A 27800-nucleotide genomic window follows, 5' to 3' on the forward strand; every position below is an offset into this window, starting at 1 on the left:
GGAACATTTGATTAAAACATTTTTAATTGTGAAGATTAGTTGAAATGGGTCAAACATTTATCAAGCAATATCACTGTGTTTGCTTTCGTTTTCCACATTATTTGGTATAATGGTGAAATATTTATATTATTTCCTTCATGAGAGCAGATTAAGTACTGAAATCTTTACAAAAATAAGCGATTTCAATATATTTGAGTACCAAAAATATCAGTGTGGGTGACATTTAAAATTAATGCTTTTAAAGTTGTACCTTCTGAATTTCCTTTCATCATCTATCAAACTTGAGTGTCACCAGCTGGCATTCTGTGGAATAGCCTCTAAAGGACAAGTCATGACAAATAATCATGCGCCACATTTTCTGCCTGGGGTTATATCTACACTATGGGGGTTTTCCAGGATACTAGAGAAATCCCGGAAAAACTCCACCGCGTCCAGGGGATGCATCTGCTCTTCCACTTTTTTTCCTTGAATGAGGAAGAAGGGCTCTTCCGAAAGAGGAGACTTTTTCTGAAATTTGGCCCAGTGTAAATGGGCCAAATTTCGGAAAAGCCTCTTCCGAAAAAACTATCGGAAAAAGGTATGCAAATTGCGTACCTTTTTCCGATAGATCAGTATATAGACATAGCCTGGGTTGTACTTCCTGTCTGACAACTTTTGTAGTTACAGTTACTCATGTTTATTTCAAAAGATATGTTTTGAATCTCACTGAAAATTATTTTACTGTTTAAAAATTATATGAGGTCTTATGGCTAGTTCGTGCAGCAGGAATTTTTCTGCCCTGTTTCTGATTTTTCTTAAAGAGAATAAATCCCAATGACTTCAGTAGACTTTGAATCAGGACCCACACTTGGAATCAGGCCATTTCAGGAGATGTTTAGGAATAGGAAGGCCATGTTCCAATGTGTTTCAGTAGATATGACAGAAGTATTCTGTGTACCTTATCTCATGAAGACCGTAAGTGACACAGCATTCATGTTTACCCATTTTGGATAAAACCAACCAATGCTGAAATAGGAACTATTATCAGGAAATATATGTTGACACTCTGAAAAAATCTATATTTTTTTCTTCCCCCCCCCCCCCCCATAGCTTTGCAATAATCCCAACCTTGAAAATGTAGGTTACACAAAGATACTTATATGCACATTTTTTATACAAAAATCCTGACACACTAACCAAGAAAAGGTCATATTTCACAGTACTGTAACTATGAAGTAATTATGAGGGACTAAGAAATCTATTTGTCAATGCCACGTTGTTACAGCAATGTAATCTGAACTTTTAAGGTGTAAATAAAACAAAACACCACTGGAAATAAAACTAACAATAAACCCACTAACTCTTCTTAGAGCTTGACATTGAAAACACATCTTCATTTTCAAAAGTGTAAGGGGGAATTGAAGAATAAAAATTAGCCATCAGATTTTCCCAAACACCAAAGAAGTGTGGGTTCAAAGTCAGCAAGAATGTGGGCTTAAGGTGCAAAAGTATTATTTTATCCAAGGAAATCTATCCCTTCTTACTCAGAGCTACCACTCTGATGCCAAAAGTTAGAAAGTCCTGCAGAGACTCTGCCTGTGTGTGTTCGGCTCCTGTCAGGGACAGTTTTTGGCATTCATAATGCTGTGGTGCCCTAGAAAAAACTATGATAGACAGGGAACGAGGCCGGTATACTAGCTCACAGTTACCATACTGAGTCAGATGTATGTATTTATTCCACTGTTGACTGCCAAAGGCAATGCAAGAGATCGAGACAAGGTCATACCACCTAAAATAGTTCTGCAATATCGCCCTATTAACTATACCTCTTACGCCAGAGCCCAAGTGAGAGACAAAGCACTGACATGAGGAACAAAAATCAAATAGTAGTGCTAAAAGCTCTAATGCTCTGAAATTAATTTTAACATAGTTAGAGATTAGATAAAATAAATCTCAAATTGTAATAAATTGCCTATTGTGGGTTCCGCTTCCACTAGCTTAATCTGTCCTTAGATTAAGAGGTCCTTGGAGCGAAGTCTCCCCTGTTTAGGTGTTTGAAAAGTATCTAGCACCTAATTTATACTACTAATAAGAACAAGATTTGGCAGAAGATCTCAAAAGTAATTCAACCAGGAGAGGATGTTGCAGTGGTAGAAAGTGGCCATAATGTGAATCATGCAGAGTACTAGTGAACCAGAGAAGCACAATAAGTTGGATGGTGTTTTATGAGGAGCAGCTATGTCAAGTTGGCTGGGGGAAGCAAATTTCTTTGTAGCTCCTGGCAAATGTTAAATTTTCTCCCCATTTCACCCCAGCACAAGATTAAGCAGAATGATGGATTAGTGATAACATTGATTGCTCTTAACCAGTGCTGATTCTCCACTTCTATTGCAATGGGCTTAGCTGGTGCAGGAAGTTGAAATATACCCTTCCCTAAATCACTATTATCTTCTCAAAAATAACACTTGAGAAACATGCTGACTGATCAAAACATTTTAGAAACCATCTTTTCTTTGTGGTAGATCTTCCTCTTTGGTCAAAGTTCTAGTTTCCAGAACTCTGAAGGAGTTATTCTTTGTTGTTAGTTTTAGTAATAAAAGTTTTGTGGTAGCATCCAGCGACCATAGTCTATAGGAAAGCTCTATGACACTAGGTTCTATAAAACACATAAGCTATGTCTAGACTACAGTTTTTTTTTAAAGAAAGTGGTCTTTTAAAAAAAAAACTTCCCCTGCGTCTAGACTGCTGCCACATAATTTCAAAAGTAAATTGAAAGACTGCAGCAGTTTTTTTGACCACAGAAAACCTCATTTTACGAGGAAGAACGCCTTTTTTCGAAAGTGCTCTTTCGAAAAAAGGCGCTATGTAATGCAAACTGTGCTTTTTCGAAAGAGGGCATCCAGACTGCCTGGATGCTCTCTTTCGAAAAAGTGGCTTGCTTTTTCGAAAGTTCTGGTTGTAGTCTAGATGCTCTTTTTCGAAAGAGGCTTGCAGTCTAGATGTAGCCATAGTAAGGGACAATGCCTTCCCAAAAACTTTACAATCTAATCTGAGGAAAATATGTAACCATATGGGAATGATAAATAAAAGGGTGTGTGGGGAGAGCACATATGAATGGAATAGGAAAAAATACATGCATAATACGAAGATTTTTTTTGAAGGTACCAAATGTTTAATAACTAGATGAAATTGGCTGTCCCTGCCAAATCATCATTGGGTGTCATATTTATTGTAGGCTTCAAGGAGGAGAGAGTTACAGCCTTACAGATTAGTTCAGAGATATCATTCCATGAATAAGGAAGAGTATATCTCAGAATTGTCCCTGCCAGTACAGTCTGTTAGAAAAGTGCTATGTGCTCTGATACAACCCAGACTTTAATGTGTTCTGAAGTTCCAATGTCTTTCAATAATCTCTTTCCTGATTGCTGCAATTCTGCCTTATCATCCATAAGGCAGGAATGTTGCACTACAGCCCTCATATTCAGTTAACACTACAGAAATAGGAAAAAACCTTGACACAAAACCCCAACTTTGGTACAAAATAAAATCATTACAACACTTCAATTCAACTCACCTCTTCATACTGCCTCACAGTAATCAGAGCCTTTTTGTCACTCAGAGTAAATTAACCCACTGGGATATAACTCATTTCAATAGAAGAACCCACCTAATTTTCAATGAAGCTTTTGTATGTTAGAAATACTGTAAATCACTTAGCTGATAAGGCATTAGGTTATTGTGTGCATCACCTGCACACATCTACCACTCAAAACTCTGCCCACAATTCTGACAATCAATGTGACAACACAGCCAATCAAATGCTATCCTACAGCAGCTTCCTAGGAAACCAACACATACTGTATCTATGGAAACTAACTGCAACACACTGGATGAAACATGAAGAAAAATCCTGCAGGCTTTTTCCCCACTTTAAAAAAAGTACTTGAAATTGTTTAATACAATTGGGTAAAGATAGCAGTATTGAAAAAGACAACATTGTAGCCAAAATACACAAAATAGATGGCACTGTATGTGAGTGTGTGTATGCGTGTGCTCATAAACATATATGTATATATAATATATCCATACATTTGAATTTCAGTGTTCCATGCACGGTAAATGAGAAATGACACAACAGATATAATAGTTACATTTCTCATTAACATATGTTTGTTTTTCTGTATGCAGCATATTTGCCAATTATTTTAACCTACCTTTTGTGATTATGAATTTTTATATATTATATTTAGTCAGGTTATTAGAGAATGCAAAAAAAGGAAATATCTGATTTTCATTTCACAAAGCAAAGATAAACATTTTCTTTTATAATTGTAAATTTTACTATGCTATTCATGTCTTCAGATCCCTTTGTGAGTGCTGCTCTTGTAGAATAGAGAGTGTGAGAAGAAAAGCAGAATAAACATTAAAGATCACTCCATACAAGGTAACAGCAAGGAATATCCTATGTAGCACCTCATAAAGAACCCTGAATGTTATAAATAATACCTTGAAAAGAAGGCATCAAAGACAAATAGTGAACACCAATTATAACAAGACAGAAAAGCCCTTTCACCTTTTGTCTACTGTATACCAATATAGAGTACTATGTATGCTTTGAGACCGAGTAACAGTAACTGTTCAGGGAATGTGTCAGAGGAAGTATTTAGAATTTGGAATAAATGAAAATGTAAGATTAAATTACTGACTTTTTTCAAATCTTCCACAGTAATTTAGTTTCATGACACTGTAGTTATTTCAATTCCCAATACTCAGGACCACTAACATAATTTGAAGGTGAAAGACTGTTTTCCACTAATACAGACTGTAAATCTGCATGCTGAGGCCCCTGGTAGTTGGAACAGATGGGGTTTCTGTGTGTCTGCAATGCGCCCCTGCTCAAAGCACTGCTTAAATGGAATAATCTAGCCTCGTAGGGTTGCCAACTTTCTGATTGCAGAAAACAGATTACTCTTGCCCCACCTGCCTCAAAGCCCTGTTCCACTCACTCCAGCCCCCTTCCCTCCCTCTTCCCCCCAGACTTGCTCATTCACTCATGTTCAATGGGCTGAGGGTGCAGGCTGCACGGAAGGGCTATAAATGATGGTGTCAGGATACAGGAGATTTGGGGCAGGTGCTTGGGAAAGAGTGTGGGGTCTTGTTGTGGGTGAAGGCTCTCGTGGTCTGGGAATGAGCCAGAGGGACATGACAGCCGCTTCCAGGAACCCCAGAGAGCTGGCCACTCTGGCCAACCAGACTATTAGCATCCTAGTCAACAGTGCTGACTTGAGCAGCCTGGGTTCCTTTTTCACTGGGGCTACGTCTACACAGCGGGTTTTTTGTGGAAGAGGAAATGCAAAGGGAGCACTCATTTGCAGGGCTTGACAAATAATGTAATCTACTCGCCCGTGGCAAGTAGATTACAACCTGGAAGAGCCAGCACAGAGCGATCTGCGCATGCGCAGAATGATCTGTGCATGCGCAGAGTACAGAACCGCACAAAACTGCACGGCTGGCGAGCAGGACTCGCCACCACTAGGTGAGCCCTGCTCATTTGCATATCTCACACTCTCATTTGCATATCTTCTATGGATCCTTTTTGCAGAAGAGGTTTTAGCAATAAAAAGCCCTGGGTAAACAGGGTCATTTGTCGGAAAAAAAAACCCTTTTGCACAAGAGCCCTTATTCCTCAAAAAATGAGGTTTACGGGCTCTTGCACAAAAAGGAGTTCTTCCAACAAATGGCCCCATCTACACAGGGCTTTTTCTCGCAAAAACCTCTTCCGCAATAAAGATCGGAGAAAAATATACAAATGAGAGCATGATACATGGAAATGAGTACTCCATTTGCATTTCCTCTTCTGCAAAAAACCTGCAGTGTAGACATAGCCTGGGTGTTCTGGCCAAAAACCAAACACCTGGAAAACTAGCCTAATGACACTCAAGAAAAGATAATTCTATTCTAAACTCCCCTTTTAACCCATTCACCAAAATATTGGACTGCCATCTCTTGTGAGGTGTGTCTATTCAAAAGTGATTTATTTTCAAAATTTGAAGAAAGTCCATGTAGCCGCTTTTTTGATTCCCACTTAAAGCTGTTTCAACTCTTTTGTGCTTTGATAAATCCAAAGTGTCTTTGCTTAAAAACTTGTAAACTGACAGGCAGGTAGGTGGGAATGAGTTGTAATTATTTTTCCTTGATTGGAAATATTTCCTTAGGAAAAACAAAATTCTGAACCTTTGACGTTCTTCTATTCCACTGAGCATAGATTCTGTTCTGTTCTGACGTAAGTATTGCTCACTCTTATTTTCTCCCATCCATCTCCCTTTTTATCTCTGAATTTGCATTTGAGTGTTGAGAATGTTTTAAAAACTATTTTTCTTTTGTAACCAAAACATGTAAGAGTGTTTTACAAGTGTTGGCAGCTACACTCTATCACTAGACTGTTTACTATTATTGTCACACCAAACAGTCATACTGCAGACACTCAACAAGAATCTGGATGAATTCATATCCACAGGGGGAGGGTGTCTAGACCTGGAAGTCTGGCAGAATAATTTCTTGTTACTCAGTAAGTTGACATAGATCTAAAGAGGTCATGGTGAGAACTGAACAAGACACTTCTGCCCTATTAACCTTCCTTAACATTACAACCTATCACCTATATAGCTGTTCATTACATTTTAACTCTAACAATATAGCAAGCTTAAAAATGAAAATGAATTATCTGACAACTTTATAGTGACTTACATGGAATTAGCTGGTGGGGTCAGTCAAGTTGTTGGAATACTGAAAGGCCATATTCCCCAAATGACTACCATATAGGCATCAGTTGAAGCCATTGTTGGCCAACAATTAAATGAGTCTGGAACTGACCCTTCTTTGTAATGGTCCCTCCAAAGTCAGGCTGAAAGATTTTGAATGGACAGAGTAAAAAGCATCCATGTCGTTGCCTGTATGTGATGCACATTTTGGCAGAACTTCTGCAGAAGTGCATGCTAGAGGCTGCATCTATACTATGATGCAAAAAGGGGGGGTTACGCAAAAAGGAAGTCCATCCTGCTTGTTTTTGTGCAAGAACGGATCAGAAGAGATTATGCAAATGAAGCACTGGAAAATGCTAATCCGTGCTTCATTTCCATTGCCTCTTCTGGCAAAATCTGTAGTATAGACATAGTCTGAGAGTGGACATAAGGGCCAGATTATCCACTGCTGTTCACCTCCTGTAGTCATTTACATCAGTGCCAACTGGGTGCTACTGTAACCCACTGGTGTGTGTAACTAGGCTCTCACTGTGTCCGGTACTGACCCGGGCAGTCTGGTATTTTCACCTCCTATCTGGTAGAAAAGTCAGAAAATACCGGACACCTAAAATGTCCGGTATTTTCTGATGTTTTCCTGGCCAGGAGTTAAAAGTACCAGGTGCTTACCTGATTCTGCAGGGGAGCTGTCTGGCCCTGAGCTGAAGACAAGATGGCAGATGGCCACCAGCAGCCTGTAATGGCCAAAAAGCCTCAAAAGCATTTCTCCCCCTTTTTTTTTCTCAACAGAATTTTTTCCCCCATGTTTTTTTTTGGGGGGGGGGAGGGATGTTTGGTATTTTGGGTTAAACCATCTGGCAACCCTAAAAGCATTATATAGGAAGCATAGGAAGAAGTAAGGATTTTAAAATGTGGGTATTTAACTAATCAAGTAGTTGATATAATTTTTATCAAATACTTGATTAGTTAATAGGCAATGTTCTTTATAGGCAAACTCTGCTGCGGCTCTTCAATTTAAAAGGAAGTAGGAGACGGGCAGCCTGCCCTCTGGCTCATACTGTGTTTTAAATTTCAGAGCCACAGCGGGGTTTGGTCCTGTACCCGGCATGAGCTAGAACTGAGCTGGGCTGCCTGCCCAGCCAGCAGCAGCCCCTGTGTGATGGGGTCCCGGTGGGGATTTCAGACCTCCTGCACACAGGGACTGCTGCTGCAAAGCAGCCCCTGTGTGCGGGAGGTCACAATTTCCCGCTGGGACACCCACACACAGGGACTGATGCCGCAAAGCAGCCCCTGCCTACAGAGGGGTCGCCATGGATAGAGGCTGTTTCGTGGCAGCAGTCTTTGCCCACCCCCACCTCTGACAGAAGCAGCAGCCAGGGGTGGGGACGGGCGGTACTGTGGAGACAGTGCTGAGGGGAATCGGCTTTTAAATCCGCTCCTCCCAGCATCAGCTCCTGCCTCTCCCTCCTCCCCCCCCTCCCCGCGTATCACAGGTAGCAAAAGGATGGGGAATGAGAGTAGTAAACTTGACTACCTGATGAGTATAGGCTACTGCTTCATATCCCTATGCAAAAATGATAAATAATTGGTTATATATATTTAACTTTCCAATACAATTCTGAAAATGAACCTTGTTTTATTTTCTTCAGCCATTTAAATCAGGCTACAAGAAGTAGATGAAGTGTCTCCAAACTTGTATGCTCTGATCAAAATTTCAAAATATATGTTGGGCTGTTTAATAATGTACTATGACAACAGACTGGTAATTTCAGAGGAGTTTGGGGGAATTAGGTAGCCCCATCTCATTGAAATTCATTTAGATTCATTCATATTACTCTGGATATCCCACATTCAGTAATTAAAGATTAATTACTAGATATTCTCACCAGTATTTGCAAGTTAATACTATGTTTACCACTGATGCTTTTTTGTTTACATTGGTATTTATAAAGAAAGTTACAGCAATTTTGACAATCCCAATCTCTAAAGAGCTGGTCAGAAAATACCATTCACAATTCATCCTTAGACCTGCATAATACCACGTTCCGCATGAGCCACACAACTCCTGAGCAAAATTAATGTTATACATTTAGGCTGTGTCTACACTGACGCCCTTTTCCGTAAAAGGGATGCTAATGAGACACTTCGGAATTGCAAATTCCGCGGGGGATTTAAATATCCCCCGCGGCATTTGCATTAACATGGCTGCCGCTTTTTTCCGGCTCGGGGTTTTGCTGGAGAAAAGCGCCAGTCTAGATGGGATCTTGCGGTAAATAAGCCCTTTTCCGGAAGATCCCTTATTCCTACTTGAAAGATCCAGTCTAGACTGGCGCTTTTCTCCGGCAAAACCCCGAGCCGGAAAAAAGCGGCAGCCATGTTCATCTTTAAATATCCCCCGCGGAATTTGCAATTCCGAAGTGTCTCATTAGCATCCCTTTTACGGAAAAGGGTGCCAGTGTAGACACAGCCTTAGAGACTCCAGCGGCTTGGAACCAAGAAGCTTTCCTCAGGACTATAGATGTTGCAGCAGAGCAGGCCACAGTGCCTGTGACATAAAGGGCCATTTGTAGGGCAGTACAAGTCATAGTATAGCCCTCCTGCACTATCGACTTTAGAATAGCTCTTTTATTGTCCAGGAGGTGTTCTTCAGCCCCCTAATTTTGGAGTTGTTACCAAAATTGTGGTTGGCTAGAAGGACTGAGTAGTTCACAATACAGAGTTGGAGAGTTGAGGAAGAATACATCTTCCTGCCAAACAAGTCCATGTGTTTACTCTCTTTATCCTGCACCGCATTTTTACATTGTGGTAGTTTTGACCTGTGATATGTTGCGTCAACTGCCAAAGAATTTGGCTGAGGATGTGAAAATAAAAAAATCTATGCTCTTGGCAGGAATAAAATATTTCTTTTCAGCCCTTTTTTTGGCATGAGGGGCAGAAGCTGGGGTCTGCCATATTTTGTCAGCCACTTTCATGACTGCCTCATCAACGGGTAACGTGATCTTGGCGTGGTGGGAAGGCTGTAGATTTTTAAGGGGACAATATTGTTTCTCCTGGACTGCCATAAGTTGTACCTCCTGATTGGTAGCTACCCTTTTAAATAGTTCCTGGAACTGTTTCAAGTCATCTGCTGGTGAGACATCTCCTGGAAAGACCGCCTTATCTGGGGAGGAAGAGGATTGGTCAGCAGGGGAAGTGTTAGGATTAGGGATGTAAGCGACTAGTTGACTATCCAATAAGTGTAACTTTATCGGATAGTCAACTAGTCCCTCGACTAGTCACTCCCCCATCCCTTCCTGCCTCTATCAGAAGCAGCAAGGGAGGGAGCAGGAGTTCGTACTGGGGGGAGCCAGCTTAGAAGTCAGTTCCCCCCAGGACTGTCTCTGCGGGACGCAGGGGGTAGCAGGGACTGGGCACGAGCTGGGAATCAGCTGATACCCAGCTCGCGCCCAGTCCCACAAAGTTGAGCCTCTGCCTGGTGGCTCTAAATGCATTTAAAGGGCTGGTGCACAGTGGTGGTGGCGGGGAGAAGACCTGCTGGCTCGTAATACCTTAAAAAGGCAGAGCTGCAGTGGGGTTGGCTCCTGGCCCCTTATCCATCAACTAGTCAATTGATTGATTAAACTAAATTTAACATCCCTAGTAAGGATGCTGAAGCTCGGATATTTGGCCCTCCTCTGTCTCAAGCTGCTCAGTGGGTGGCAGAGTACGGGCACGGGATGATGGTGGGAAGTACCTCGTAATTGGTGTGCATGAGATAGTAGATGGGATCCTGGAGGCCAAATGATGACAACATGGTGACCAGGGTCTAGAATAAGGAGATGAGTAATGCCACTGTGCCATCCAAGGGTGAGGATGAGCATAGAGCTGTCTATGTCTATACGGCTGTGTCTAGACTACATGGCTCCATCAATGGAGCCATGTAGATTAGGGTTGTAGGCAAAGGCAAAGGAAGCCACGATTTAAATGATCGTGGCTTCATTTAAATTTACATGGCTGCCACGCTGAGCCGACAAACAGCTGATCAGCTGTTTGTCCTCTCAGCACGCTAGTCTGGACGCTCCCCTGCCGACATCAAAGCCCTTTGTCGGCAGCCCCGTTATTCCTTGTGGGATGAGGTTTACCGGGGCTGCCGACAAAAGGCTTTGATGTCGGCAGGGGAGCGTCCAGACTTGCGCGCTGAGTGGACAAACAGCTGATCAGCTGTTTGTCGGCTCAGCGCGGCAGCCATGTAAATGTAAATGAAGCCGCGATCATTTAAATCGCGGCTTCATTTGCCTTTGCCAAAAAAACAAATCTACATGGCTCCATCGACGGAGCCATGTAGTCTAGACATACCCTACCAGTCATAGTAGGATCTCATACGTGAGGAGTGTCATGATGAAAAGACACTCCTACAGTCATCATTGAAGGCACTACAAAATGAGTGCACTGGAGATCTCGGAGACCAGTTTGAAGCTCGTGAGGAAGAGAGAGACAGAGAGAGCTGTCTAGCTGCAGTACCATGAGATCTAGTCTGTGGCATCAGAGCGTGCGAAGAAGAATGTCATTGCTGTCACTCAGGAACATGTGTAATATGATCCGAAGAACTGTGCCCAACTGGCTACTGCTATGCAAAACTATGATCTGAGATGCTGGGACCACCCAACACCTACAGTGGAACACCCCCGGGATCATCACTCAAAGAACTATGTGAAACTCCATGAACATAAGACTATAAGAACAGCCATACTGGGTAAAACCAATGGTCCATTTGGCCCAGTATCCTGTCTTCCAACACTGTCTAATGCCAGATGCTCCAGAGGGAGTGAACAGAATAAGGAATCATCAAATGATCCCTCTTCTGTCATCCATTTCCAGACAAACAGAGGCTAGGGACACCATTCCTACCCTCCTGGCTAATAGCCATTGATGGACCTAACCACCATTAATTGATCTAGTTCTTTTTTGAACCCTGTTAAAGTCCTGGTCTTCACAATATCCTCTGGCAAGGAGTTCCACAGGTTGACTGTGTGATGCATAAAGAAAAACTCCCTTTTGCTTCTTTAAACCTGCTACCTATTAATTTAATTTGGTGACCCCTAGTTCTTAAGTTTAGAGAACTTTTTCTTATTCACTTTTTCCACACCAGTCATTAATTCAATTATATCCCCCTCCTTAGTTTCCTCTTTTTTAAGCTGAAAAGTCCAAGAATTTTTAATCTCTCTTCATATGGGACTCATTCCAAACCCCTAATCATTTTTTGTTGCTCTTTTCTGAACTTTTTCCACTGCCAATATATCTTTTTTGAGATGGGGCAACGACATCTGTATGCAGTATTCAAGATATGGGTGTACCATAGTTTTATATAGAGGCAATAAGATATTCTCTGTCTTATTCTCTATCCCGTTTTTAATAATTCCTAACATTCTATTTGCTTTTTGGACTGCCACTGCATATTCAGTGGATGTTTTCAGAGACCTATCCACAATGACTCCAAGATCTCTCTGTCTCTTGAATAGTTGTACCCAAATTAGTCCCCGTCATTTTGAATGTATAGTTGGGATTATTTTTTTCCAATGTGCATTACTTTACATTAATCAACATAAATTTCATTTGCCATTTTGTTCACCAATCACTTAGTTTTGTGAAATCTTTTTGAAGCTCTTCACAGTCTGCTTTGGTCTTAACTATCCTGAGCAGTTTAGTATCAACTGCAAATTTTGCCACCTCACTTTTACCCCTTTCTCCAGATAATTTATAAATAGGTTGAAAAGGATTGGTCCTAGAATAGACTGTTGGGGGAAACCTCTCTCTCTTTTGAAAACTTACCATGTATTCCTATCCTTTGTTTCCTATCCTTTAACCAGTTATCAGTCCATGAGAGGACCTTCCCCCCCTTATTCCCATTACAACTTACTTTACTTAAGATCCTTTGGTGAGGGACCTTGTGAAAAGGCTTTCTGGATATCTAAGTACACTATATTCACTGGATCTCTCCCCTCCTCCGCCGTCCATGTTTGCTGACTCCCTCAAAGAACTCTAGTAGATTAGTAAGGCACTTTTTCCCTGTACAAAAGCCATGTTGATTTTTCCCCAACAAATTATGTTCATCTGTGTGTCTGACAATATTATTCTTTACTATAGTTTCAACTGTTTTCCCGGTACTGACTTTGGTTTTACCAGTCTGTAATTACGAGGATCACCTCTAGAGCCCTTTTTAAATATTGACATTGCATTAGCTTTCTTCCAGTCATTAGGTACAGAAAAGTATTAAAAGGACAGGTTACAAACCACAGTTAGTAGATCTGCAATTTCACATTTGAGTTCTTTCAGAACTCCTGGGTAAATGACACGTGGTCCCGGTGACTTATTACTGATAAGTTTATCAGTTTGTTCTAAAACCACATCTAGCAACATCTCAATCTGGGACAATTCCTCAAATTAGTCACCTAAATAAAATGGCTCAGGTTTGCGAATCATCCTACCATCCTCAACCATGAACACCAAAGCAAAGAATTCATTTAGCTTCTCCGCTATGACTTTATCATCTTTGAGAGCTCCTTTAAGCATCTCGATCGTCCAAGAGCCCCACTGATTGTTTAGCCAGATTCCTGCTTCTGATGTACTTAAAAAACATTTTACTATTACTTTTTAAGTTTTTGGCTAGCTGTTCTTCAAACTCCTTTTTGGCTTTTCTTGTTATATTTTTACACTTAATTTGATGGAATTTATGCTCCTTTCTAGTTTCCTCACTAGGATTTAACTTCCACTTTTTAAATGATGCCTTATCTCTCACTTCTTTTTTTACTTGGTTGTTAAGCCACGGTGGCACTTTTTCGGTTCTCTTACTATGTTTTTTAATTTGGGGTATACATTTAAGTTGGACCTCTATTGTGGTCTCTCTGAAAAGTTTCCATTCAGCTTGTAGGAATTTTACTTTTGTTACTGTACCTTTTAATTTCTGTTTAAATAAACTCCTAATTTTTGTATAGTTCCCCTTTCTGAAATTAAATGCCACATGGTTTTAGTATTCTCTCCCTTCTCTGCTATCCCATGCAAAACTAGAGGTTTTCACAAACATTTGGGGTATGTCTCCCCAGATGGCAGCCTGCGGCAAGTGCAGTCGGTCTGATGGCTGAGTGTGGGCCCCCAGGGCATTCCAAGCCAGGACTGCTTTGCAAGTGGGGCACCCCTGAGAACTGTCTGTCCGGGGTGGGGGTCGGGTCCCTTTAAGCACAGCCCTCGGCTAGCCTGAGGCAGCAGCTCCACGCTCTAAGTCCTCATCTGATGCCCTGCCAGCACTGCTTCCGGCCATCCTTAACCCCGGTTCAGGGTCCACTTAATGTGGACATGCTAGTTCGAATTAGCAAAACGCTAATTCGAACTAGTTTTTTAGTCTGGATCCGTTAGTTCAAATTAGCTTAGTTCGAATTAACTAATTCGAACTAAGTTAGTTCGAATTACCGCTGTAGTGTAGACATACCCTTGCATATCTGGCTTATCGGGTCATATGTTCAGGCACCATAATTTAAAATAATGTAAGATGAATCTGGGGACAGCATGACACTCTGATTCTTCCTGATACTTTTGGGGCCTTGACTCTCTGGGAGACTTGAGAAGTGTGCAGCAGTATTCTCCCAGCTGATGGTGTGCCTGGAACAGAGCTGAAATACAACCCCCACTGCTACTGTTAGTTGTAATAACTAAGGCTTTGTCTACACTAGAGTGGAAGGTCAACCTAAGATATGCAACTCCAGCTTCATTAATTACTCAGCTGGAGTCAATGTATCTTAAATCCCCATCTACAAAGCAGGAGGTCGATGGGAGCAAACACTCCTGTTGGTTTCCCTTATGTCTTGTGAGGAGCAGTAGTACTGGTGCTGATGGGGCATCCTCTGAGTTCGATTTAATGCATCTTCACTAGACCCACTATATCGAACACTGAAAGATCGACTGCTGCAGTATCGTTTTTCCATATAGTGTAGATATGCCATAACAGTGGATTTCAATGACTGAGGCTTTTCTTTACACTTTTCACTTTTTCTTCACACTGAATTTCTTTTTATCTCAGATAAAAGATGTCATCCAAATATAGCCAAGATACAGCAAATAAGCAAATATACCTGAGCCTCACGTTAGAATTACACTGATTCTGGCAAACAATTTGACTCCATTCTGCTATTAAATAGATTTAAGTTCAGAGGAAATGAAGTCAGCAGCTAGAGTATTTTGTTGATGCTTACTGTGCACCAAATTAATATTCCAAACCTTTGTAATGAAATTAATAAATTTACTTTTTGTCTATGGTGTTATCACTGTATCTTGAGAACTCACATACATGGAGATGGTACTGTGGTACATCTTTGTAACAAGTGTCTTTAAGTGCATTATAATATCTCACCATGGCAACATCTTTCTGCTGATCTTATTTATAGTAAAAGAAAGAAAACAAAAATAAATCACCACAACCCTAAAAAATAAAGGTGGAAGGCTAATCTGGTTCAAGATTGTTATCTTCATAACTTTCTGTGATGTACTTTGCACACTTTGGGCACCATGTAAACATTAAATAATTTAACAAAGAAACAATAATTTTCTGCTTTTAATTCTTGCTTTTTCAACTTTACATGAAAATACTAAGTGCAAGTGAATTTACCAAGTTAAATGGCTTTTTCTTGGGTAACTCTGACCTAATAGAACTTGAATGTAATAGAAAATGCTAGACCTATAGTTTTCTATTATACTAAAGTGTAGCCTGGGATAATTCCAACTTGCAACTAATTTATGCTTAGGAGTACAGGATCTGCCGAAAAAGCTCCCCGCTGTCAGCAGAACCGCAGCTACACTTTACTTCCACTTTCGACACTGAGCCTGATAGGCACAGAGTCAGAACGTGAGCATGCAAATGAAGCCCGGGGTATTTAAATCCCAGGCTCATTTGCACTTCCGAAGTACTTGACTTGCATCCTTCTGTTGGCAGAGAGATGCCATCTAGACGTAGCCAAGATGAAGATGGCTCAGGGCTAATGGAGAGAAATAGGGCTTGAGTTGTAAGGTTCTGGGATGGGACAAGTGGAGCTGAGAGGATTTCTGGTCCACTGAGCCATCTGTGTTTCATCAGAATGTGCCTTCCCTCTAATGAACCTCTCCAAGGGTCTCTATCATAGGGCAGGAGGGTGAGAAAAAAGGGGTGATAGTAATCCATCTAGAAACATGGGACCTGAGCATGAGTGGAGATGTTTGGTAGGGTGCTGAAATGGAAGGGATGAGCTATAAAGTAAGATTGGGGGAACACGCTCAGCAATTAGGCAATGACATCTGTAGAATTCCCTCGGTGTAGTTGCCCAGTTTGCCAGGGAACCAAAACAGCAGTGCTGGAGGAGCCCTTCAAGCAACATTATTTCAGAACAAAACCCATCCCAGACCTTTGGCACAGTTGTAGTTCTTCTGTGCTCCTGACTCTAGCCTCCACTTGTCCTGTTTGTATACTATGCTCAGTCATTAAAGTGTAAAAGAGGAAGATTTCAGTGCCAGCTAAAGTACAAATCTGAAGGCAACTTTAATGCCTTTGGCCAAAATGTTCAAACACAGGTGGCTGAAGGAGAAGCCTGGTTTTCAGGCCACTGAGCAATCACATTTCCTGGTGAGCACCAGGTGCTAATTACCTCTGAAAAAGGCAGCTCATTCATTTGGGTGCCTGACTATGGATGCAGGAATCTGATTTTAGGCACCCCTTTGGAAAATATTAATTTTATTGCTTGTTTCACTCCCTCACACTCTTCATTCATCCAACTTTCTTTTTTTAGAAGAAGGCCTATATTTATATTCAGTGTAAATAGGAAGGAAGTGAAGGGGAAATATTAAGAGATTCTGAATTAAACCCAAACCCCCCCCCCCCAACTATTTTTAATCCTTCATGAATCTTTCATTACTCCTTCCCACAAAACACCTCCTGCCATCTCCAAATGTTCTATCAAATAAAGAAATAAATGCTTCCAGATTTGGTAGATAGAAAGCAGTAAAAATAATTTTATTTAAGCAAAAAAAAATTTTAAGCTGTAGGCATAGTGACTTTCCCAACCTCCAAAGTCTTTTGCAATAGGAGTAAGATCTTTAAATGTCAGAAGATTAAGTGCTGCTAGCTGTGCAAACAAATCTGTAATATGCATATGAGGGAGGATTGCAAATGTTCCAGATATGGAAAACTCTCTTAGCTAGAGCATGGCTCTTTCTGCTCACTTGTACAGGGTTGTAAAGAAGTATCAGGAGCTCCTTAATTCCAAAGGATAGAGCAACTACTGGTGGGTCCAAACTCCCCTACCATGGGAAGGCAAGGAATAAGGTGGAGTTGTCTATACTCTTCCTCTTCCATGTGCCAGCTCTAGGAAGCTGGAGGTTGCAGGAAGGGAGAACATGAAGGAGGCACTGAAAGTCAGTGTATGTTCATGTTTAGAACGTATCTCTGTAAGGAAGTTATATTAATAAGAGTCTGTTTAGCTTTCAAATCATAGAGCCTTTTCCTGTTAGGTGTTTCTACACAGCAGAGTTATTTAGGAATAATAGCTGTTATTCCAAAATAACTATGCAAGCATCTATTGCCGCTCCCCGACTTATGGCCACCTCCACTTACAACCATCCGCATTAACGACCAAAGCAGTCATAAATGCGGATCCGAATTACGAACAGCAATCCGCGCTTACGAACAGCGCGGTTGCCATGTAACTCTATGGGATCTGAGTTACGAACAATTCGAGTTACAGACCAAGTGTTGGTCCGTAACTCGTTCGTAATTCGGAGAGCGGCTGTACATAGCAATTCCATTATTTCAAAATAACTTTGAATTAACAGACGGCTTATTCCAACTTCTATAAACCTCGTTCTATGAAGAGTAATGCCTATTCTGAAATAGCTATTTTGAAACAAGGTGTATGTAGATGCTCCACTTCTGCTATTTTGAAATAGTCCCTCAGCTGGGCCATTCTAAGTTATTCCTCCTGGGCCTCTAAATTGAGATAGCACATCTACATTAGGGTAGCCAGCCGCGGACTAATTTTGAGGCTTCTCTGCAGTGTAGACATGCTATTTTGAAATAAGCTATTTCGGAATAACTATTCTGGAATAGCTTATTCCGAAATAACTGTGCAGTGTAGTCGTATCCCCATAGCCCAGCACACAATATGTGAAACCTGAGATAGTACTGCTGAGCAGTCCCAAAAGAAGAAATAAGTTGTATCAAATAAAGAGCTGGCACATCTTACTATCTCCCATGCAATAAGGGAAAGCAAAAGTTGAACTGTCAGTCTTTAAGACAAAATGGGTTCAAAATTAGATTCAAAGGGGGCAGATAACCAAATGTCCACTAATTAATTTGAAAAGGTAACCTTAAAGAGAGCAAGATGTTCTATAAATACACTAGGAGCAAGAGAAAGATACTGGAAAGTGTAGGTCATCTGCTTAGTGGGGAAAGAGCTAAAAACTGTTGACATCAAGAAGCTCAGGTGTTCAATGCTTATTTTACTACAACGGTTAATGGTGACTAGATACTCAACACAATTCTTATTAAATACACGGGGAAAGCAATGCAAGCCAAAATAGGGAAAGAATAGGTTAAATGTATTCAAGTTAGTAAGACCTGATGAAATTCATCCTAAAGTACTTAAGGGACTGAAGCAATCTTGGAATTATTGACAGTTATCTTCAGGAACTCATGGAAGACAGGTGAGGTCCCAGAGGACTGGAGAAGGGCAAACATAGTATCTATCGTTACAAAGGGAAACAAAAGGAGCGGAGAAATTATAGATCAAGATAGATACCTCAAAAGATTCTGGGACAAATTATTAAACAATCAATTTGTGTTCTAGAGATTAACGTTTTAAGGAATAACCCACATAGATTTGTCAAGAGCAAATCAAGTTAACTGTACTTTTCTTTGACAGGGTTACTAGCCTAGTGTATAAGGGGAAGCAGGTGATAGATCTTGATTTTAGTAAAATAACATGTCAATCTCATAAGCAAACTAGGAAAATATGGTCTGGGTGATATTATAAGGAGATTGCACAACTGGTTGAAAGGTCATTAGTTATCAGTCAGTGAGGCTACGTTTACACTGCAGCCTTTTGTCAGCAGAGACAATAAAAATAAAGTCCTCATTAGCATTTGTCACACTGTCATTTGCATATTGTCTGTTGATGCTTTTTGCGGAAGAGGTTTTTTGCGCAAAAACAAGCAGTGTAGACGGGGACGTTTTGTGTAAAAAACACTTTTGCACAAGATCCTGTATACTTCCTTTTTTGAGGCATAAGAGATCTTGCACAAAAGAGGGGTTTTGTGCAAAATGGCCACGTCTACACTGTTTGTTTTTGTGCAAAAACCTCTTCTGCAAAAAGCATTGACAAAGAATATGCAAATGACAGCATGACAGATGCTAATGAGTGCTTCATTTGCATTGTCTCTGCCAACAAAAGGCTGCAATGTAGACGTAGTCTCAATGTCAAACTCAAAGGTGCATATCTAGTAAGGTCCTGCAGAGTCTGCCCTGGGTCTAAGACTACTCAATAGTTTCATTAACATCTTAGATAATGGAGTACAGAGTACACTTATAAAATCTTCATATGACACCAAGATGGGAGGAGTATAAGCATTTGGAGGACAGGATTAGAATTCAAAACAACCTTGACAAACTGGAGAATTGGTCTGAATTCAACAAAATGAAATTCAATAAAGACAAATTAAAAGTACTTAATTTAGGAAGGAAAAATCAAATACACAACACCAAAATGAGAAATAGCTGGCTAGGTGGTTGTACTGCTGAAAAGCATCTGGGGATTATTGTACATCACAAATTGAATATATGAGTCAACAATGTCATGCAGCTGCAAAAAAGGCTAAGATCATTAAGGGATCTATGAACAGAAATGGCATATATAAGATATGGGAATAATTGTCCCACACAGCACTGGTGTGGCCTCATCTGGAGTATTGCATCCAGTTCTGGCCATCATACTTTAAGAAATACAGGCAGTCCCCGACTTACGCGGATCCGACTTATGTCGGATCCGCACTTACGAACGGGGCTTTCTCGCCCCGGAGGTCGAGGTGGCGGATTGCTACCTGCGAGCTCCGGGGCGAGAAAGCCCCATTCGTAAGCTGCTCCGGTGCCCCTGGTCTGCTGGAGACCGTCTCCAGCAGACCAGGGGCACCGGGCGGGTTCCCGCGCTTCTGAGGCTTTGCCAGAGCAAAGCCTCAGAAGCGCGGGGAACCGCCGCAGCTGCCGCTTCAGTCCCGGTGCCTGTGGTCTGAAGCTGCAGCCACGGCGGGGTCCCGCGCCTCTGAGACTTTGCCAGAGCAAAGCCTCAGAGGCGCGGCCCCCCGCTGCCGCTGCGGCTCTGCTCCCCGTGTCCCTGGTCTGCTGGGGGGGGGGGCGCAGCTAGTGTGCCCCCTCCCCCCAGCAGACCAGGCATTTGTTTTGGACCCTGGGGCAGAGCAGCTGGGGCGCTGCCGATTGGTCCTGCAGCGCCGCTCTGGGCACTACTGGACCAACCCGGCAGCACCCCAGCTGCTCTGCCCCAGGTCCTGATTCAGTTGCTGCTGGTCAGTTTCAGAGGCGGCTGAATCAGGACGCCTGGGGCAGAGCAGATGGGGTACTACCCAGCAGCACCCTAGCTGCTCTGCCCCAGGCGTCCCCAAGTCAGCTTCTGCTGAAACTGACCAGTGCTGACCACAGGAAGCCCGAGGCAGAGTTGCTCTGCCCCGGGCTTCCTGGAATCAGCTGCTGATCAGTTTCAGCAGCAGCTGACTTGGGGACGCCTGGGGTTCTTAAGTTGATTCTGTATGTAAGTCGGAACTGGCGGTCAGTTTCAGCAGCGGCTGAATCTGGACGCCAGTTCCGACTTACATACAGATTCAACTTAAGAACAAACCTACAGTCCCTATCTTGTACGTAACCCGGGGACTGCCTGTAGGTGGATGAATTGGAGAGAAGAGCAACCAAAATGGTAAAAGATTTAGAAAATCTGATCTATGAGGAAAGCTAGAAAACCCTCTGGGCATGTTTAGTCTTGAGAAAAGAATGCTGAGGAGAGACCTGATAACAGTGGTCAGATATGATAAGAGCAGTTATAATGAGGACTATGATAAATTTTGTCCATGTCCACTGAAAGTAGGTCAGGAAGTAATGGACTTAGTTTGCTGGAAGGGAAGTTGATTTTATATTACATTAGATTTTAGACATGCTTTTTAACTGTAAGGGTATTCCTGCAGTATGTTTCCAAGAGAGGTTGAGGAATCCTCATAATTGGAGGTGTTTAAGAACAGATTAGACAGAAACCTGTCAGAGATGGTCTAATTTACTTGGTCTTACTCAGTGCAGGGGGCTGGACTTCATGACTTCTTACAGTCCCTTCCAACCCTACTTTTCTATGATTCTGGGATTCTAAAATTGATCCATTTTCCATTTCTTGAAAAATTTTCACAGTATCTTTTGATAAAGATTGTTATGAAATTATTTTCAGACTGTTTTAATGTATTGAAAATGTTTCTTAGTAAAAAGTACATTTTTCAATAAGTGGAAATTTTTGAACATTGTTTTGATTAAAGTTTTGGTAAGAAATACTGTGGAAAATATCACACACAAAACCAAAATGATTAGATGATTTTTTACACCAAGGATTTTTTAAGGCTATTTTCCTGTGCAAAAATAATGTAATGGGAAAAATTTTGGTCAGCTTAAATAAAGCATATTTGATAACAGTCTTGGCTTTACAGAAGTCAAAGGATCTCACCAGTCTGCAATTGAAAAATCCTTTCAGATAACTTTCTTCTGTTGAACTTCAAATTGACAGCACACTATTCTTTCCAGAGACTCTTTTTGTACTTTGTACAACACTTAGCACAATGGAGTCCTATTCCATGACTAAGGCTCCTAAATGTTATCTCTACACCAATTTTTCTCAAAATAGGTTGTGGGCCCGCTTTTGGAAAACTGCTGGTGTGCCCGCGCCACTTTGCTTACCTAAAGGGTCTGTAGACACGAATCTTCATAGCTCCCATTGTCTCTGGTTTTGGTATTTCCAGCCAAGGGGAATCACGGAAAGCAGTGGCCTGGGCCACACCACTTCCTGCAGCTCCCCTTGGCTGGAAATGGCAAAATGGAGTCAATGGAAACCATGAGGCTCCATGGCTTCAGACCCTTTAGGTAAACAAAGCAGCACAGGTCCACTAGCAGCTTTCCCAAACTGGGCTCATGACCCACTTTGAGCAGCACTGCTCTATACAAAAATAACAGTAACAGAAAACATGGCTCTAATTCATGATCGTCATATGTCTTCTGTAGGTATTAACACTGAGTGCAGAGTGCTTATTTATTATTATGCATGTTGGTGACACCTAAAAAGCCCAATCAGGAACTGCAACCACATTGTGTTAGGCGCTGTATACTCATTACAAAAATGATGGTTTCTACCCCCAAAGACTTTGTATGTACAATGTTCTCAGTCTAGTTTCATAGTGTTTTACGGTCACTTTACACTGATGTAAATAACTACACAAAGTGCAGGACAATAATAAAATCTAGCCTCATGAAAAGGGGTCTTAGCTAATTACTGGCTTGAATAAGAAACTGGAAGGTTTAAATGGAAAGAGCAGATATATGTTTTCCTAACTCAATGATACAGGGAAAGATGAGTGGAAATACTTTATTTGTTTCGCTTTTAATATATTCTTGAGGAAAGAAAGTTTTCATGTTTCAAACTTCAGTCTGCAAAATCAATAGCAAACCTTAGCTGTTTGTTTAAGCAGCCTTGTAAAGTAGCAGGGTTGGCCAATGCAGTCACACAGCAAAAGACTTTCAAAGAGACAGCTTTGCTCCCAAGAGCAGACATTTCCGTTAAACAGATTTTAACAATCCAAACAAAGACTGCACAGGGGATTTTCTTTCCACAAACAGAAAACTAAAGCTCAGCTTTGGCTACTTAAAAACTCTAGTTCCTTGTACATGATACTGCACTTTGTCTCCTGAGCCCCTAGATTAGCCTGTTCATTACTAACATCAGTTTTTCTGCCTACCAGTGAACATTTACTACAAGGCTCTCCAATATAACTCTTGATTGACCTCAATCAGGAATTGCAATTGTTCTACACAAACTGACAAATGTCCTTCTCTACCAACCCACAGTAATCACATGAACAAGTTACTGAACATTTTGCTGCCTGTAAAATTTTGAAACCTTAGGTGACTGAGTGCTCTTCGTATACCCTACCTCATTACACCAATCCTTTCCTATGTAGCCATGAACAGTGGCCTTGGAGACTGGATGCAAGGATTCTGGACAGAGTCTCTGTAGCCTGTCACAAGTGGAGAGATTGGCCAGTAATAGAATAAAAAGATAAGAAAATACAAAATTTATCTTTTTTTTTCCTGCCCTTGTGTGTGTTCTGTGCATAATATAAATAATGAACAGTACTAAGAGATTGTAAACTCATGTAAAGCTTGTAGTGATGGAAATCCTAGGCTATGTCTATACTGCAGCACTATTTCGAGATACTGAAGGTACCCTGAAATAGCTATTCTGTGTATTTTGAAAGCACCTGTTATTTTGAAATATAACGAGCACAGTATTCCAACGTCCCTATATCCTTATTCCATGAGGAGCAAAGGACGTTTCAGAATAGCAGTTTATTTAGAAATAAATGCTGTGTAGACAGCACCAAATTTCTAAATAAGCTATTTTGAAATAACTTCAAAATAAGATACACAATTTGCATAGCTCAAATTGGCATATCTTAGTTCGACCTATGGGGCAGTGTAGACACACCCATAGAAGGGTAAACTTGAGAAAGAAGATATAAAGGGTCACTAAGCTGAGATTTTTTTTAACTACAGCTCTGCCCTGAAAATGACTGAATTAAAAATTGCACCAACAAGGAAATCACAAACAGCACATTAAGGAAAACAAAACAAGACCAGGAGGGGAAAAAAAACAAATAAATAACTGTGCAAAGCTAATAGAAACTGCTTATAAAATTCCCCAGACTCTACAAACTGCCATATTCCAACAAAACTAACATTGATTTAAAATCTACAAAATTCTAATTTCAAATTTTGACCTACATTCAAAAATCTCAAAGAAATCATTATGATTTCTAAATAATTAATCTTCAAAGTTTGAGGGAAATTCTGAAAAAAGGAAAGTTATAAGACGCAACACTGTCTTGTCCGTAACAGTAGTCATTCAAGTAGTTAGTCCCCCAAATAAAACCTAGAGGTCACAAGTACTTTGTACTACGCCTCTCTCACTAGAAGTTGGGAAAAGGCAGGCGGGGACTAATTGGGCAAAGACCCTAGAACTGGGACACTGTGGCTATGTCTACACTGCAGGCTTCTTGCGCAAGAAGCTTTTATCAGAAGAGATATTCCACAAAAACTTCTTGTGAAAGAGCACATTCACACTGCAAAAGCGCATCGGAAAAGCGATGCGCTTATGCGCAAGAGAGTGTCCAGACTGCATGGATGCTCTCTCACAAGAAAGCTCTGATTGCCATTAACAGAATGGCCACCAGGGCACCTGTGCTTCTTTCGATAGGCTGGTTTTACACAAAAAAAACCTGCTGCCCATCCACATATATCTTTTTGCGCAATAACTCTTGCGCAAAAAGGAGTTGTGCCTCGTAGAAAGAGGAATACCTATACCACAAGAACCCCCTCTGTTCTGTATATTCACTGTAAATTTTCTTGCACAAAAACGCACTTGAGGTGTGGACACTCCACGAGTTTTTGCGCAAAACTCTGCAATGTAGACGTAGCCTTTGAGGTAGTTAGTTGGGAAGGTACACTGAGGTCAGATGAGGAGCTGAGGGGAGGACGGAAACCGGTTGGACAAGGAGTTTGGGATTAAGAACCAGTGAAGAAGAAATAAGGGGGCAGGAGACACAGATATGGCAAGATACTAGACCAGGGGTGGCCAAACCATTAAACGAAGAGAGACGAAACAGCAGCGGAAAAAATGCGAAGAGCAATTTTTGCTGGGGGGGGAAAGGAAGTGCTCCCCACCAGTCCCTCTCAAAGATGTTGAGCACAAAAAAAAAGGGGGGGGAGAAAAAGAGCCCTGCAAGCTCTTGCTACATTTCAAAGGCTGAAGTACCACCAGGAGCGCAGGGCCAGCGAGGGACTCAAAGGCTTTGTCTACACTATGTGTTTTGTAGGAAGAGGCAATATAGATTAAGTACTGATAAGCATTTTCTCATGCATCATTTGCATAATCTATTCCGATCTGTTTTTGTACAACAGGTTTTTGCACAAAAGCGTGCAGTGTGGACATGTCCGTTTTATGCAAAAAACCCTTTTTGTGCAAAATCTCGGAGAAGCATAAGGGATCTTTGCACAAAACGGACACGTCCACACTGCATGTTTTTGCACAAAAACCTCTTGCGTAAAAACAGATCGGAATAGGTTATGCAAATGAAGCACAAGAAAATGCTAATCAGCGCTTCATTTGCTTTGCCTCTTCTGACAAAACACGTAGTATAGACACAGCCAAACAGTCCCGGACTAGCCCTGTATTCCCTGCTTTTGAAATGTACACAAGTCCCAGAAGGGCTCTTGTACATTTCAAAATCAAAGCACTGCAAGGAGCGTGGGGCCAGTGGGTACTCAAACAATCAGACTACTGGCATTTCTCACATTTTTTAAAACCAGGAGATCCCAGCATGTCATCGGTGTTTCTTCTTTTTTTTTTTTTTTTTTTTGTAGAGGCCTGAAGAGACCTGTAGTTCACTGCCCTCTGTCCCTGAAGGAGTGTGTAACAGCTGACTACAAAGTCTAAGCAAATATTTACAGTAAAAACTAACTAAATAATTTATTTTTTACTATTAAAAGAACAACAGAAAGAACGGTTAACTTCGGAATTCTAAATAATTTTCTTTCCACAGAAGTGAAGTGAAGAGAAGTTGGAGGTCTGTCTGCAGCCCAGCACAGCAAAGAAGGAATTGAGAGGAGTCGGGATGCATGCATGAACTCCAAAGGTGCAAACAACACGCACCGCTCTCACACATGCGCGGCACAACTGGACACTGCTGGAAAAGTCTCCAATCTGTGGCAATGGGACAAGCCTGACACCAACAGTAGAGCACCCACAGGGACATCACTCAAAGAAGGTTTTGTTTTGGAATCAGAGTGAATTCTTGACTTAAAAAAAACACCTTTATTAAAATTTAAAAAATTAAAAATTCTTCAAATTTGATTGGCATTTATTAATAGTTTCAGTGCCTCAAAACTTTCTAGCTTTTTTTTTTTTTTTTTTTTTTTGGCCTATCTCTCCAGAGAGAGTTTTCTGTAGATAAGTACTCTGAACAATCATGACCTTTCAAACACTGCACCCACAATCAGTGGTCACTTCTGGCCTCTCTCTTTCTTTGCCTCAGCACCCTGTTTATCAAACAGAGATAATATCTCCTTATCCACAGGGGGTAATGAGAATCTAAATTAATGAATGTTTGTGAAACACCTAAGTAGTATAGTGGCGAGTGATACAGAAAAGCCCAGGAGGAAATTAATAATACTGTCCTCAGAGCATGATTTGAATAATGTCTAGTGAATAAACGCTAGAACCAGATATTGAAGAATGAGGATAAGACAAACAGTGCAGAGCTATTCATTCACTGAACACTGTCCATCACGTGCATTTGCTGTGGCAGACATCCTCTGGAAAAAATAGCATTTGATCATGTAATTAAAGACTCCCATAATACATATGAAGTAGGGAGATGAATTAAACTTGCAGACAGCCTTAATTCTGGCTTTTAAAACATCTGATTGCTTGACTTTTCAAACTAGATAGTATTCTTTTAATGTTAATTTTTGTGTGTAATTATGATAGTATGTTTAATTAGTACTCACGTTTACACAGTCTAATACAGTCAGCAGCACCATAAAACATAATTCCTGGTCGTGGTCTTTCAGTGTTTTTTTATTATTATTGCTTGGCTACTGTGCTATGATTGATTTTTGTATTATGGCATAAAAATATTGAAACAAAAAAGTTTTAGAAACAATGAAACTGCCAGTATTGCTACCGGTGCTAGCATAAGCATTACTCTCATTAGTAACATTACATTAATCTCAGACATAATACTGCGTTCAGCATAGATTTAATGGTCTACCTATCTTTTTTCTCCACACAAGTATATAATCAAATTAGTCTCCAATTTTGTACTTCCCATTTAGTTTATTTCACTTTGAGCCCTACTGTATATAGAAAAATATATGTTATATTACCAGTGAAAAATATATTTATTACTCTTATTTTACAATGGCACCATTTCCACTGTAATGCCTTAGGCTGTGTCTAGACTACAGAGATTTGTCGACAAAAGTCCACTTTTGTCGACAAAACTATACTTGCGTCTACACTGCCACTGAGTTCTGCCAACATAATGTCGACAGAACTCAGCAGTTTTGGCAACGGCTGTAAACCTCATTCTGCGAGGAATAGTGCCTTTTGTTGACAGAGTTCTGTCGACAGAAGGTGTTATTGCATCTACACTGTCATGTCGACAAAGCAGCTTGCTTTGTTGAGAGAACTGGATGTAGTCTTTGTCAACAGAAGCTTTGTCGACAGTATCTGTTGACAAAACTTCTGTCGGCAAAAGCCTATAGTCTAGATGTACCCTTAGGTTCTGTCAGAATTTTGATTATAAAACCTTATTTTCAGAGGTTTATAATTTATCTATTTCTGCATAAAAAGAAACTTTTCCAGGAGTTTTTTTTCCAGAATAACATCATTTAAAAAATACCCTATTAAAATCTACAGGTTTGCTTTCAATAGTCACCAGGGGTATGTCTACACTGCACACTAATTTTGAAATAAGCTATTCTGAAAGAAATACTCCGAAATAGCTTATTTTGAAATAGCACCTCTACACTACAGAAGCCTCAAAAATTAATGCAAGGCAGATTTCCCTAATGTGGACATGGTACCTTAATTTAGAGCCTTAGGAGGCACTAGGGAGTAATTAGTTTGAATGGCCCTGGGAAGGAGCTATTTCAAAATAGCAGCAATGGAGTGTCCACATTACAGGTATTTCAAAATA

The 27800-nt window shown here is 40.9% G+C and overlaps 1 protein-coding gene and 1 long non-coding RNA gene across 3 annotated transcripts in view; one reads left to right on the forward strand and one right to left on the reverse strand.

Annotated features, from left to right (window-relative positions):
* SHISA9 (shisa family member 9) overlaps window positions 1–27800 on the reverse strand; it is a 350588-nt gene that overhangs the window by 221301 nt on the left and 101487 nt on the right. The gene's annotated exons all lie outside the window — the stretch shown is intronic.
* On the forward strand, window positions 4342–26850 carry LOC112547173 (uncharacterized). Its single transcript, XR_003090915.3, has 3 exons — window positions 4342–4423; window positions 6195–6262; window positions 25641–26850. It is a non-coding gene; the product is annotated as an uncharacterized LOC112547173 (long non-coding RNA).

Source organism: Pelodiscus sinensis, chromosome 15 (genome assembly GCF_052426305.1).
Source record: "Pelodiscus sinensis isolate ZL-2025 chromosome 15, ASM5242630v1, whole genome shotgun sequence".
In the NCBI taxonomy this organism is placed as follows: domain Eukaryota; kingdom Metazoa; phylum Chordata; order Testudines; family Trionychidae; genus Pelodiscus; species Pelodiscus sinensis.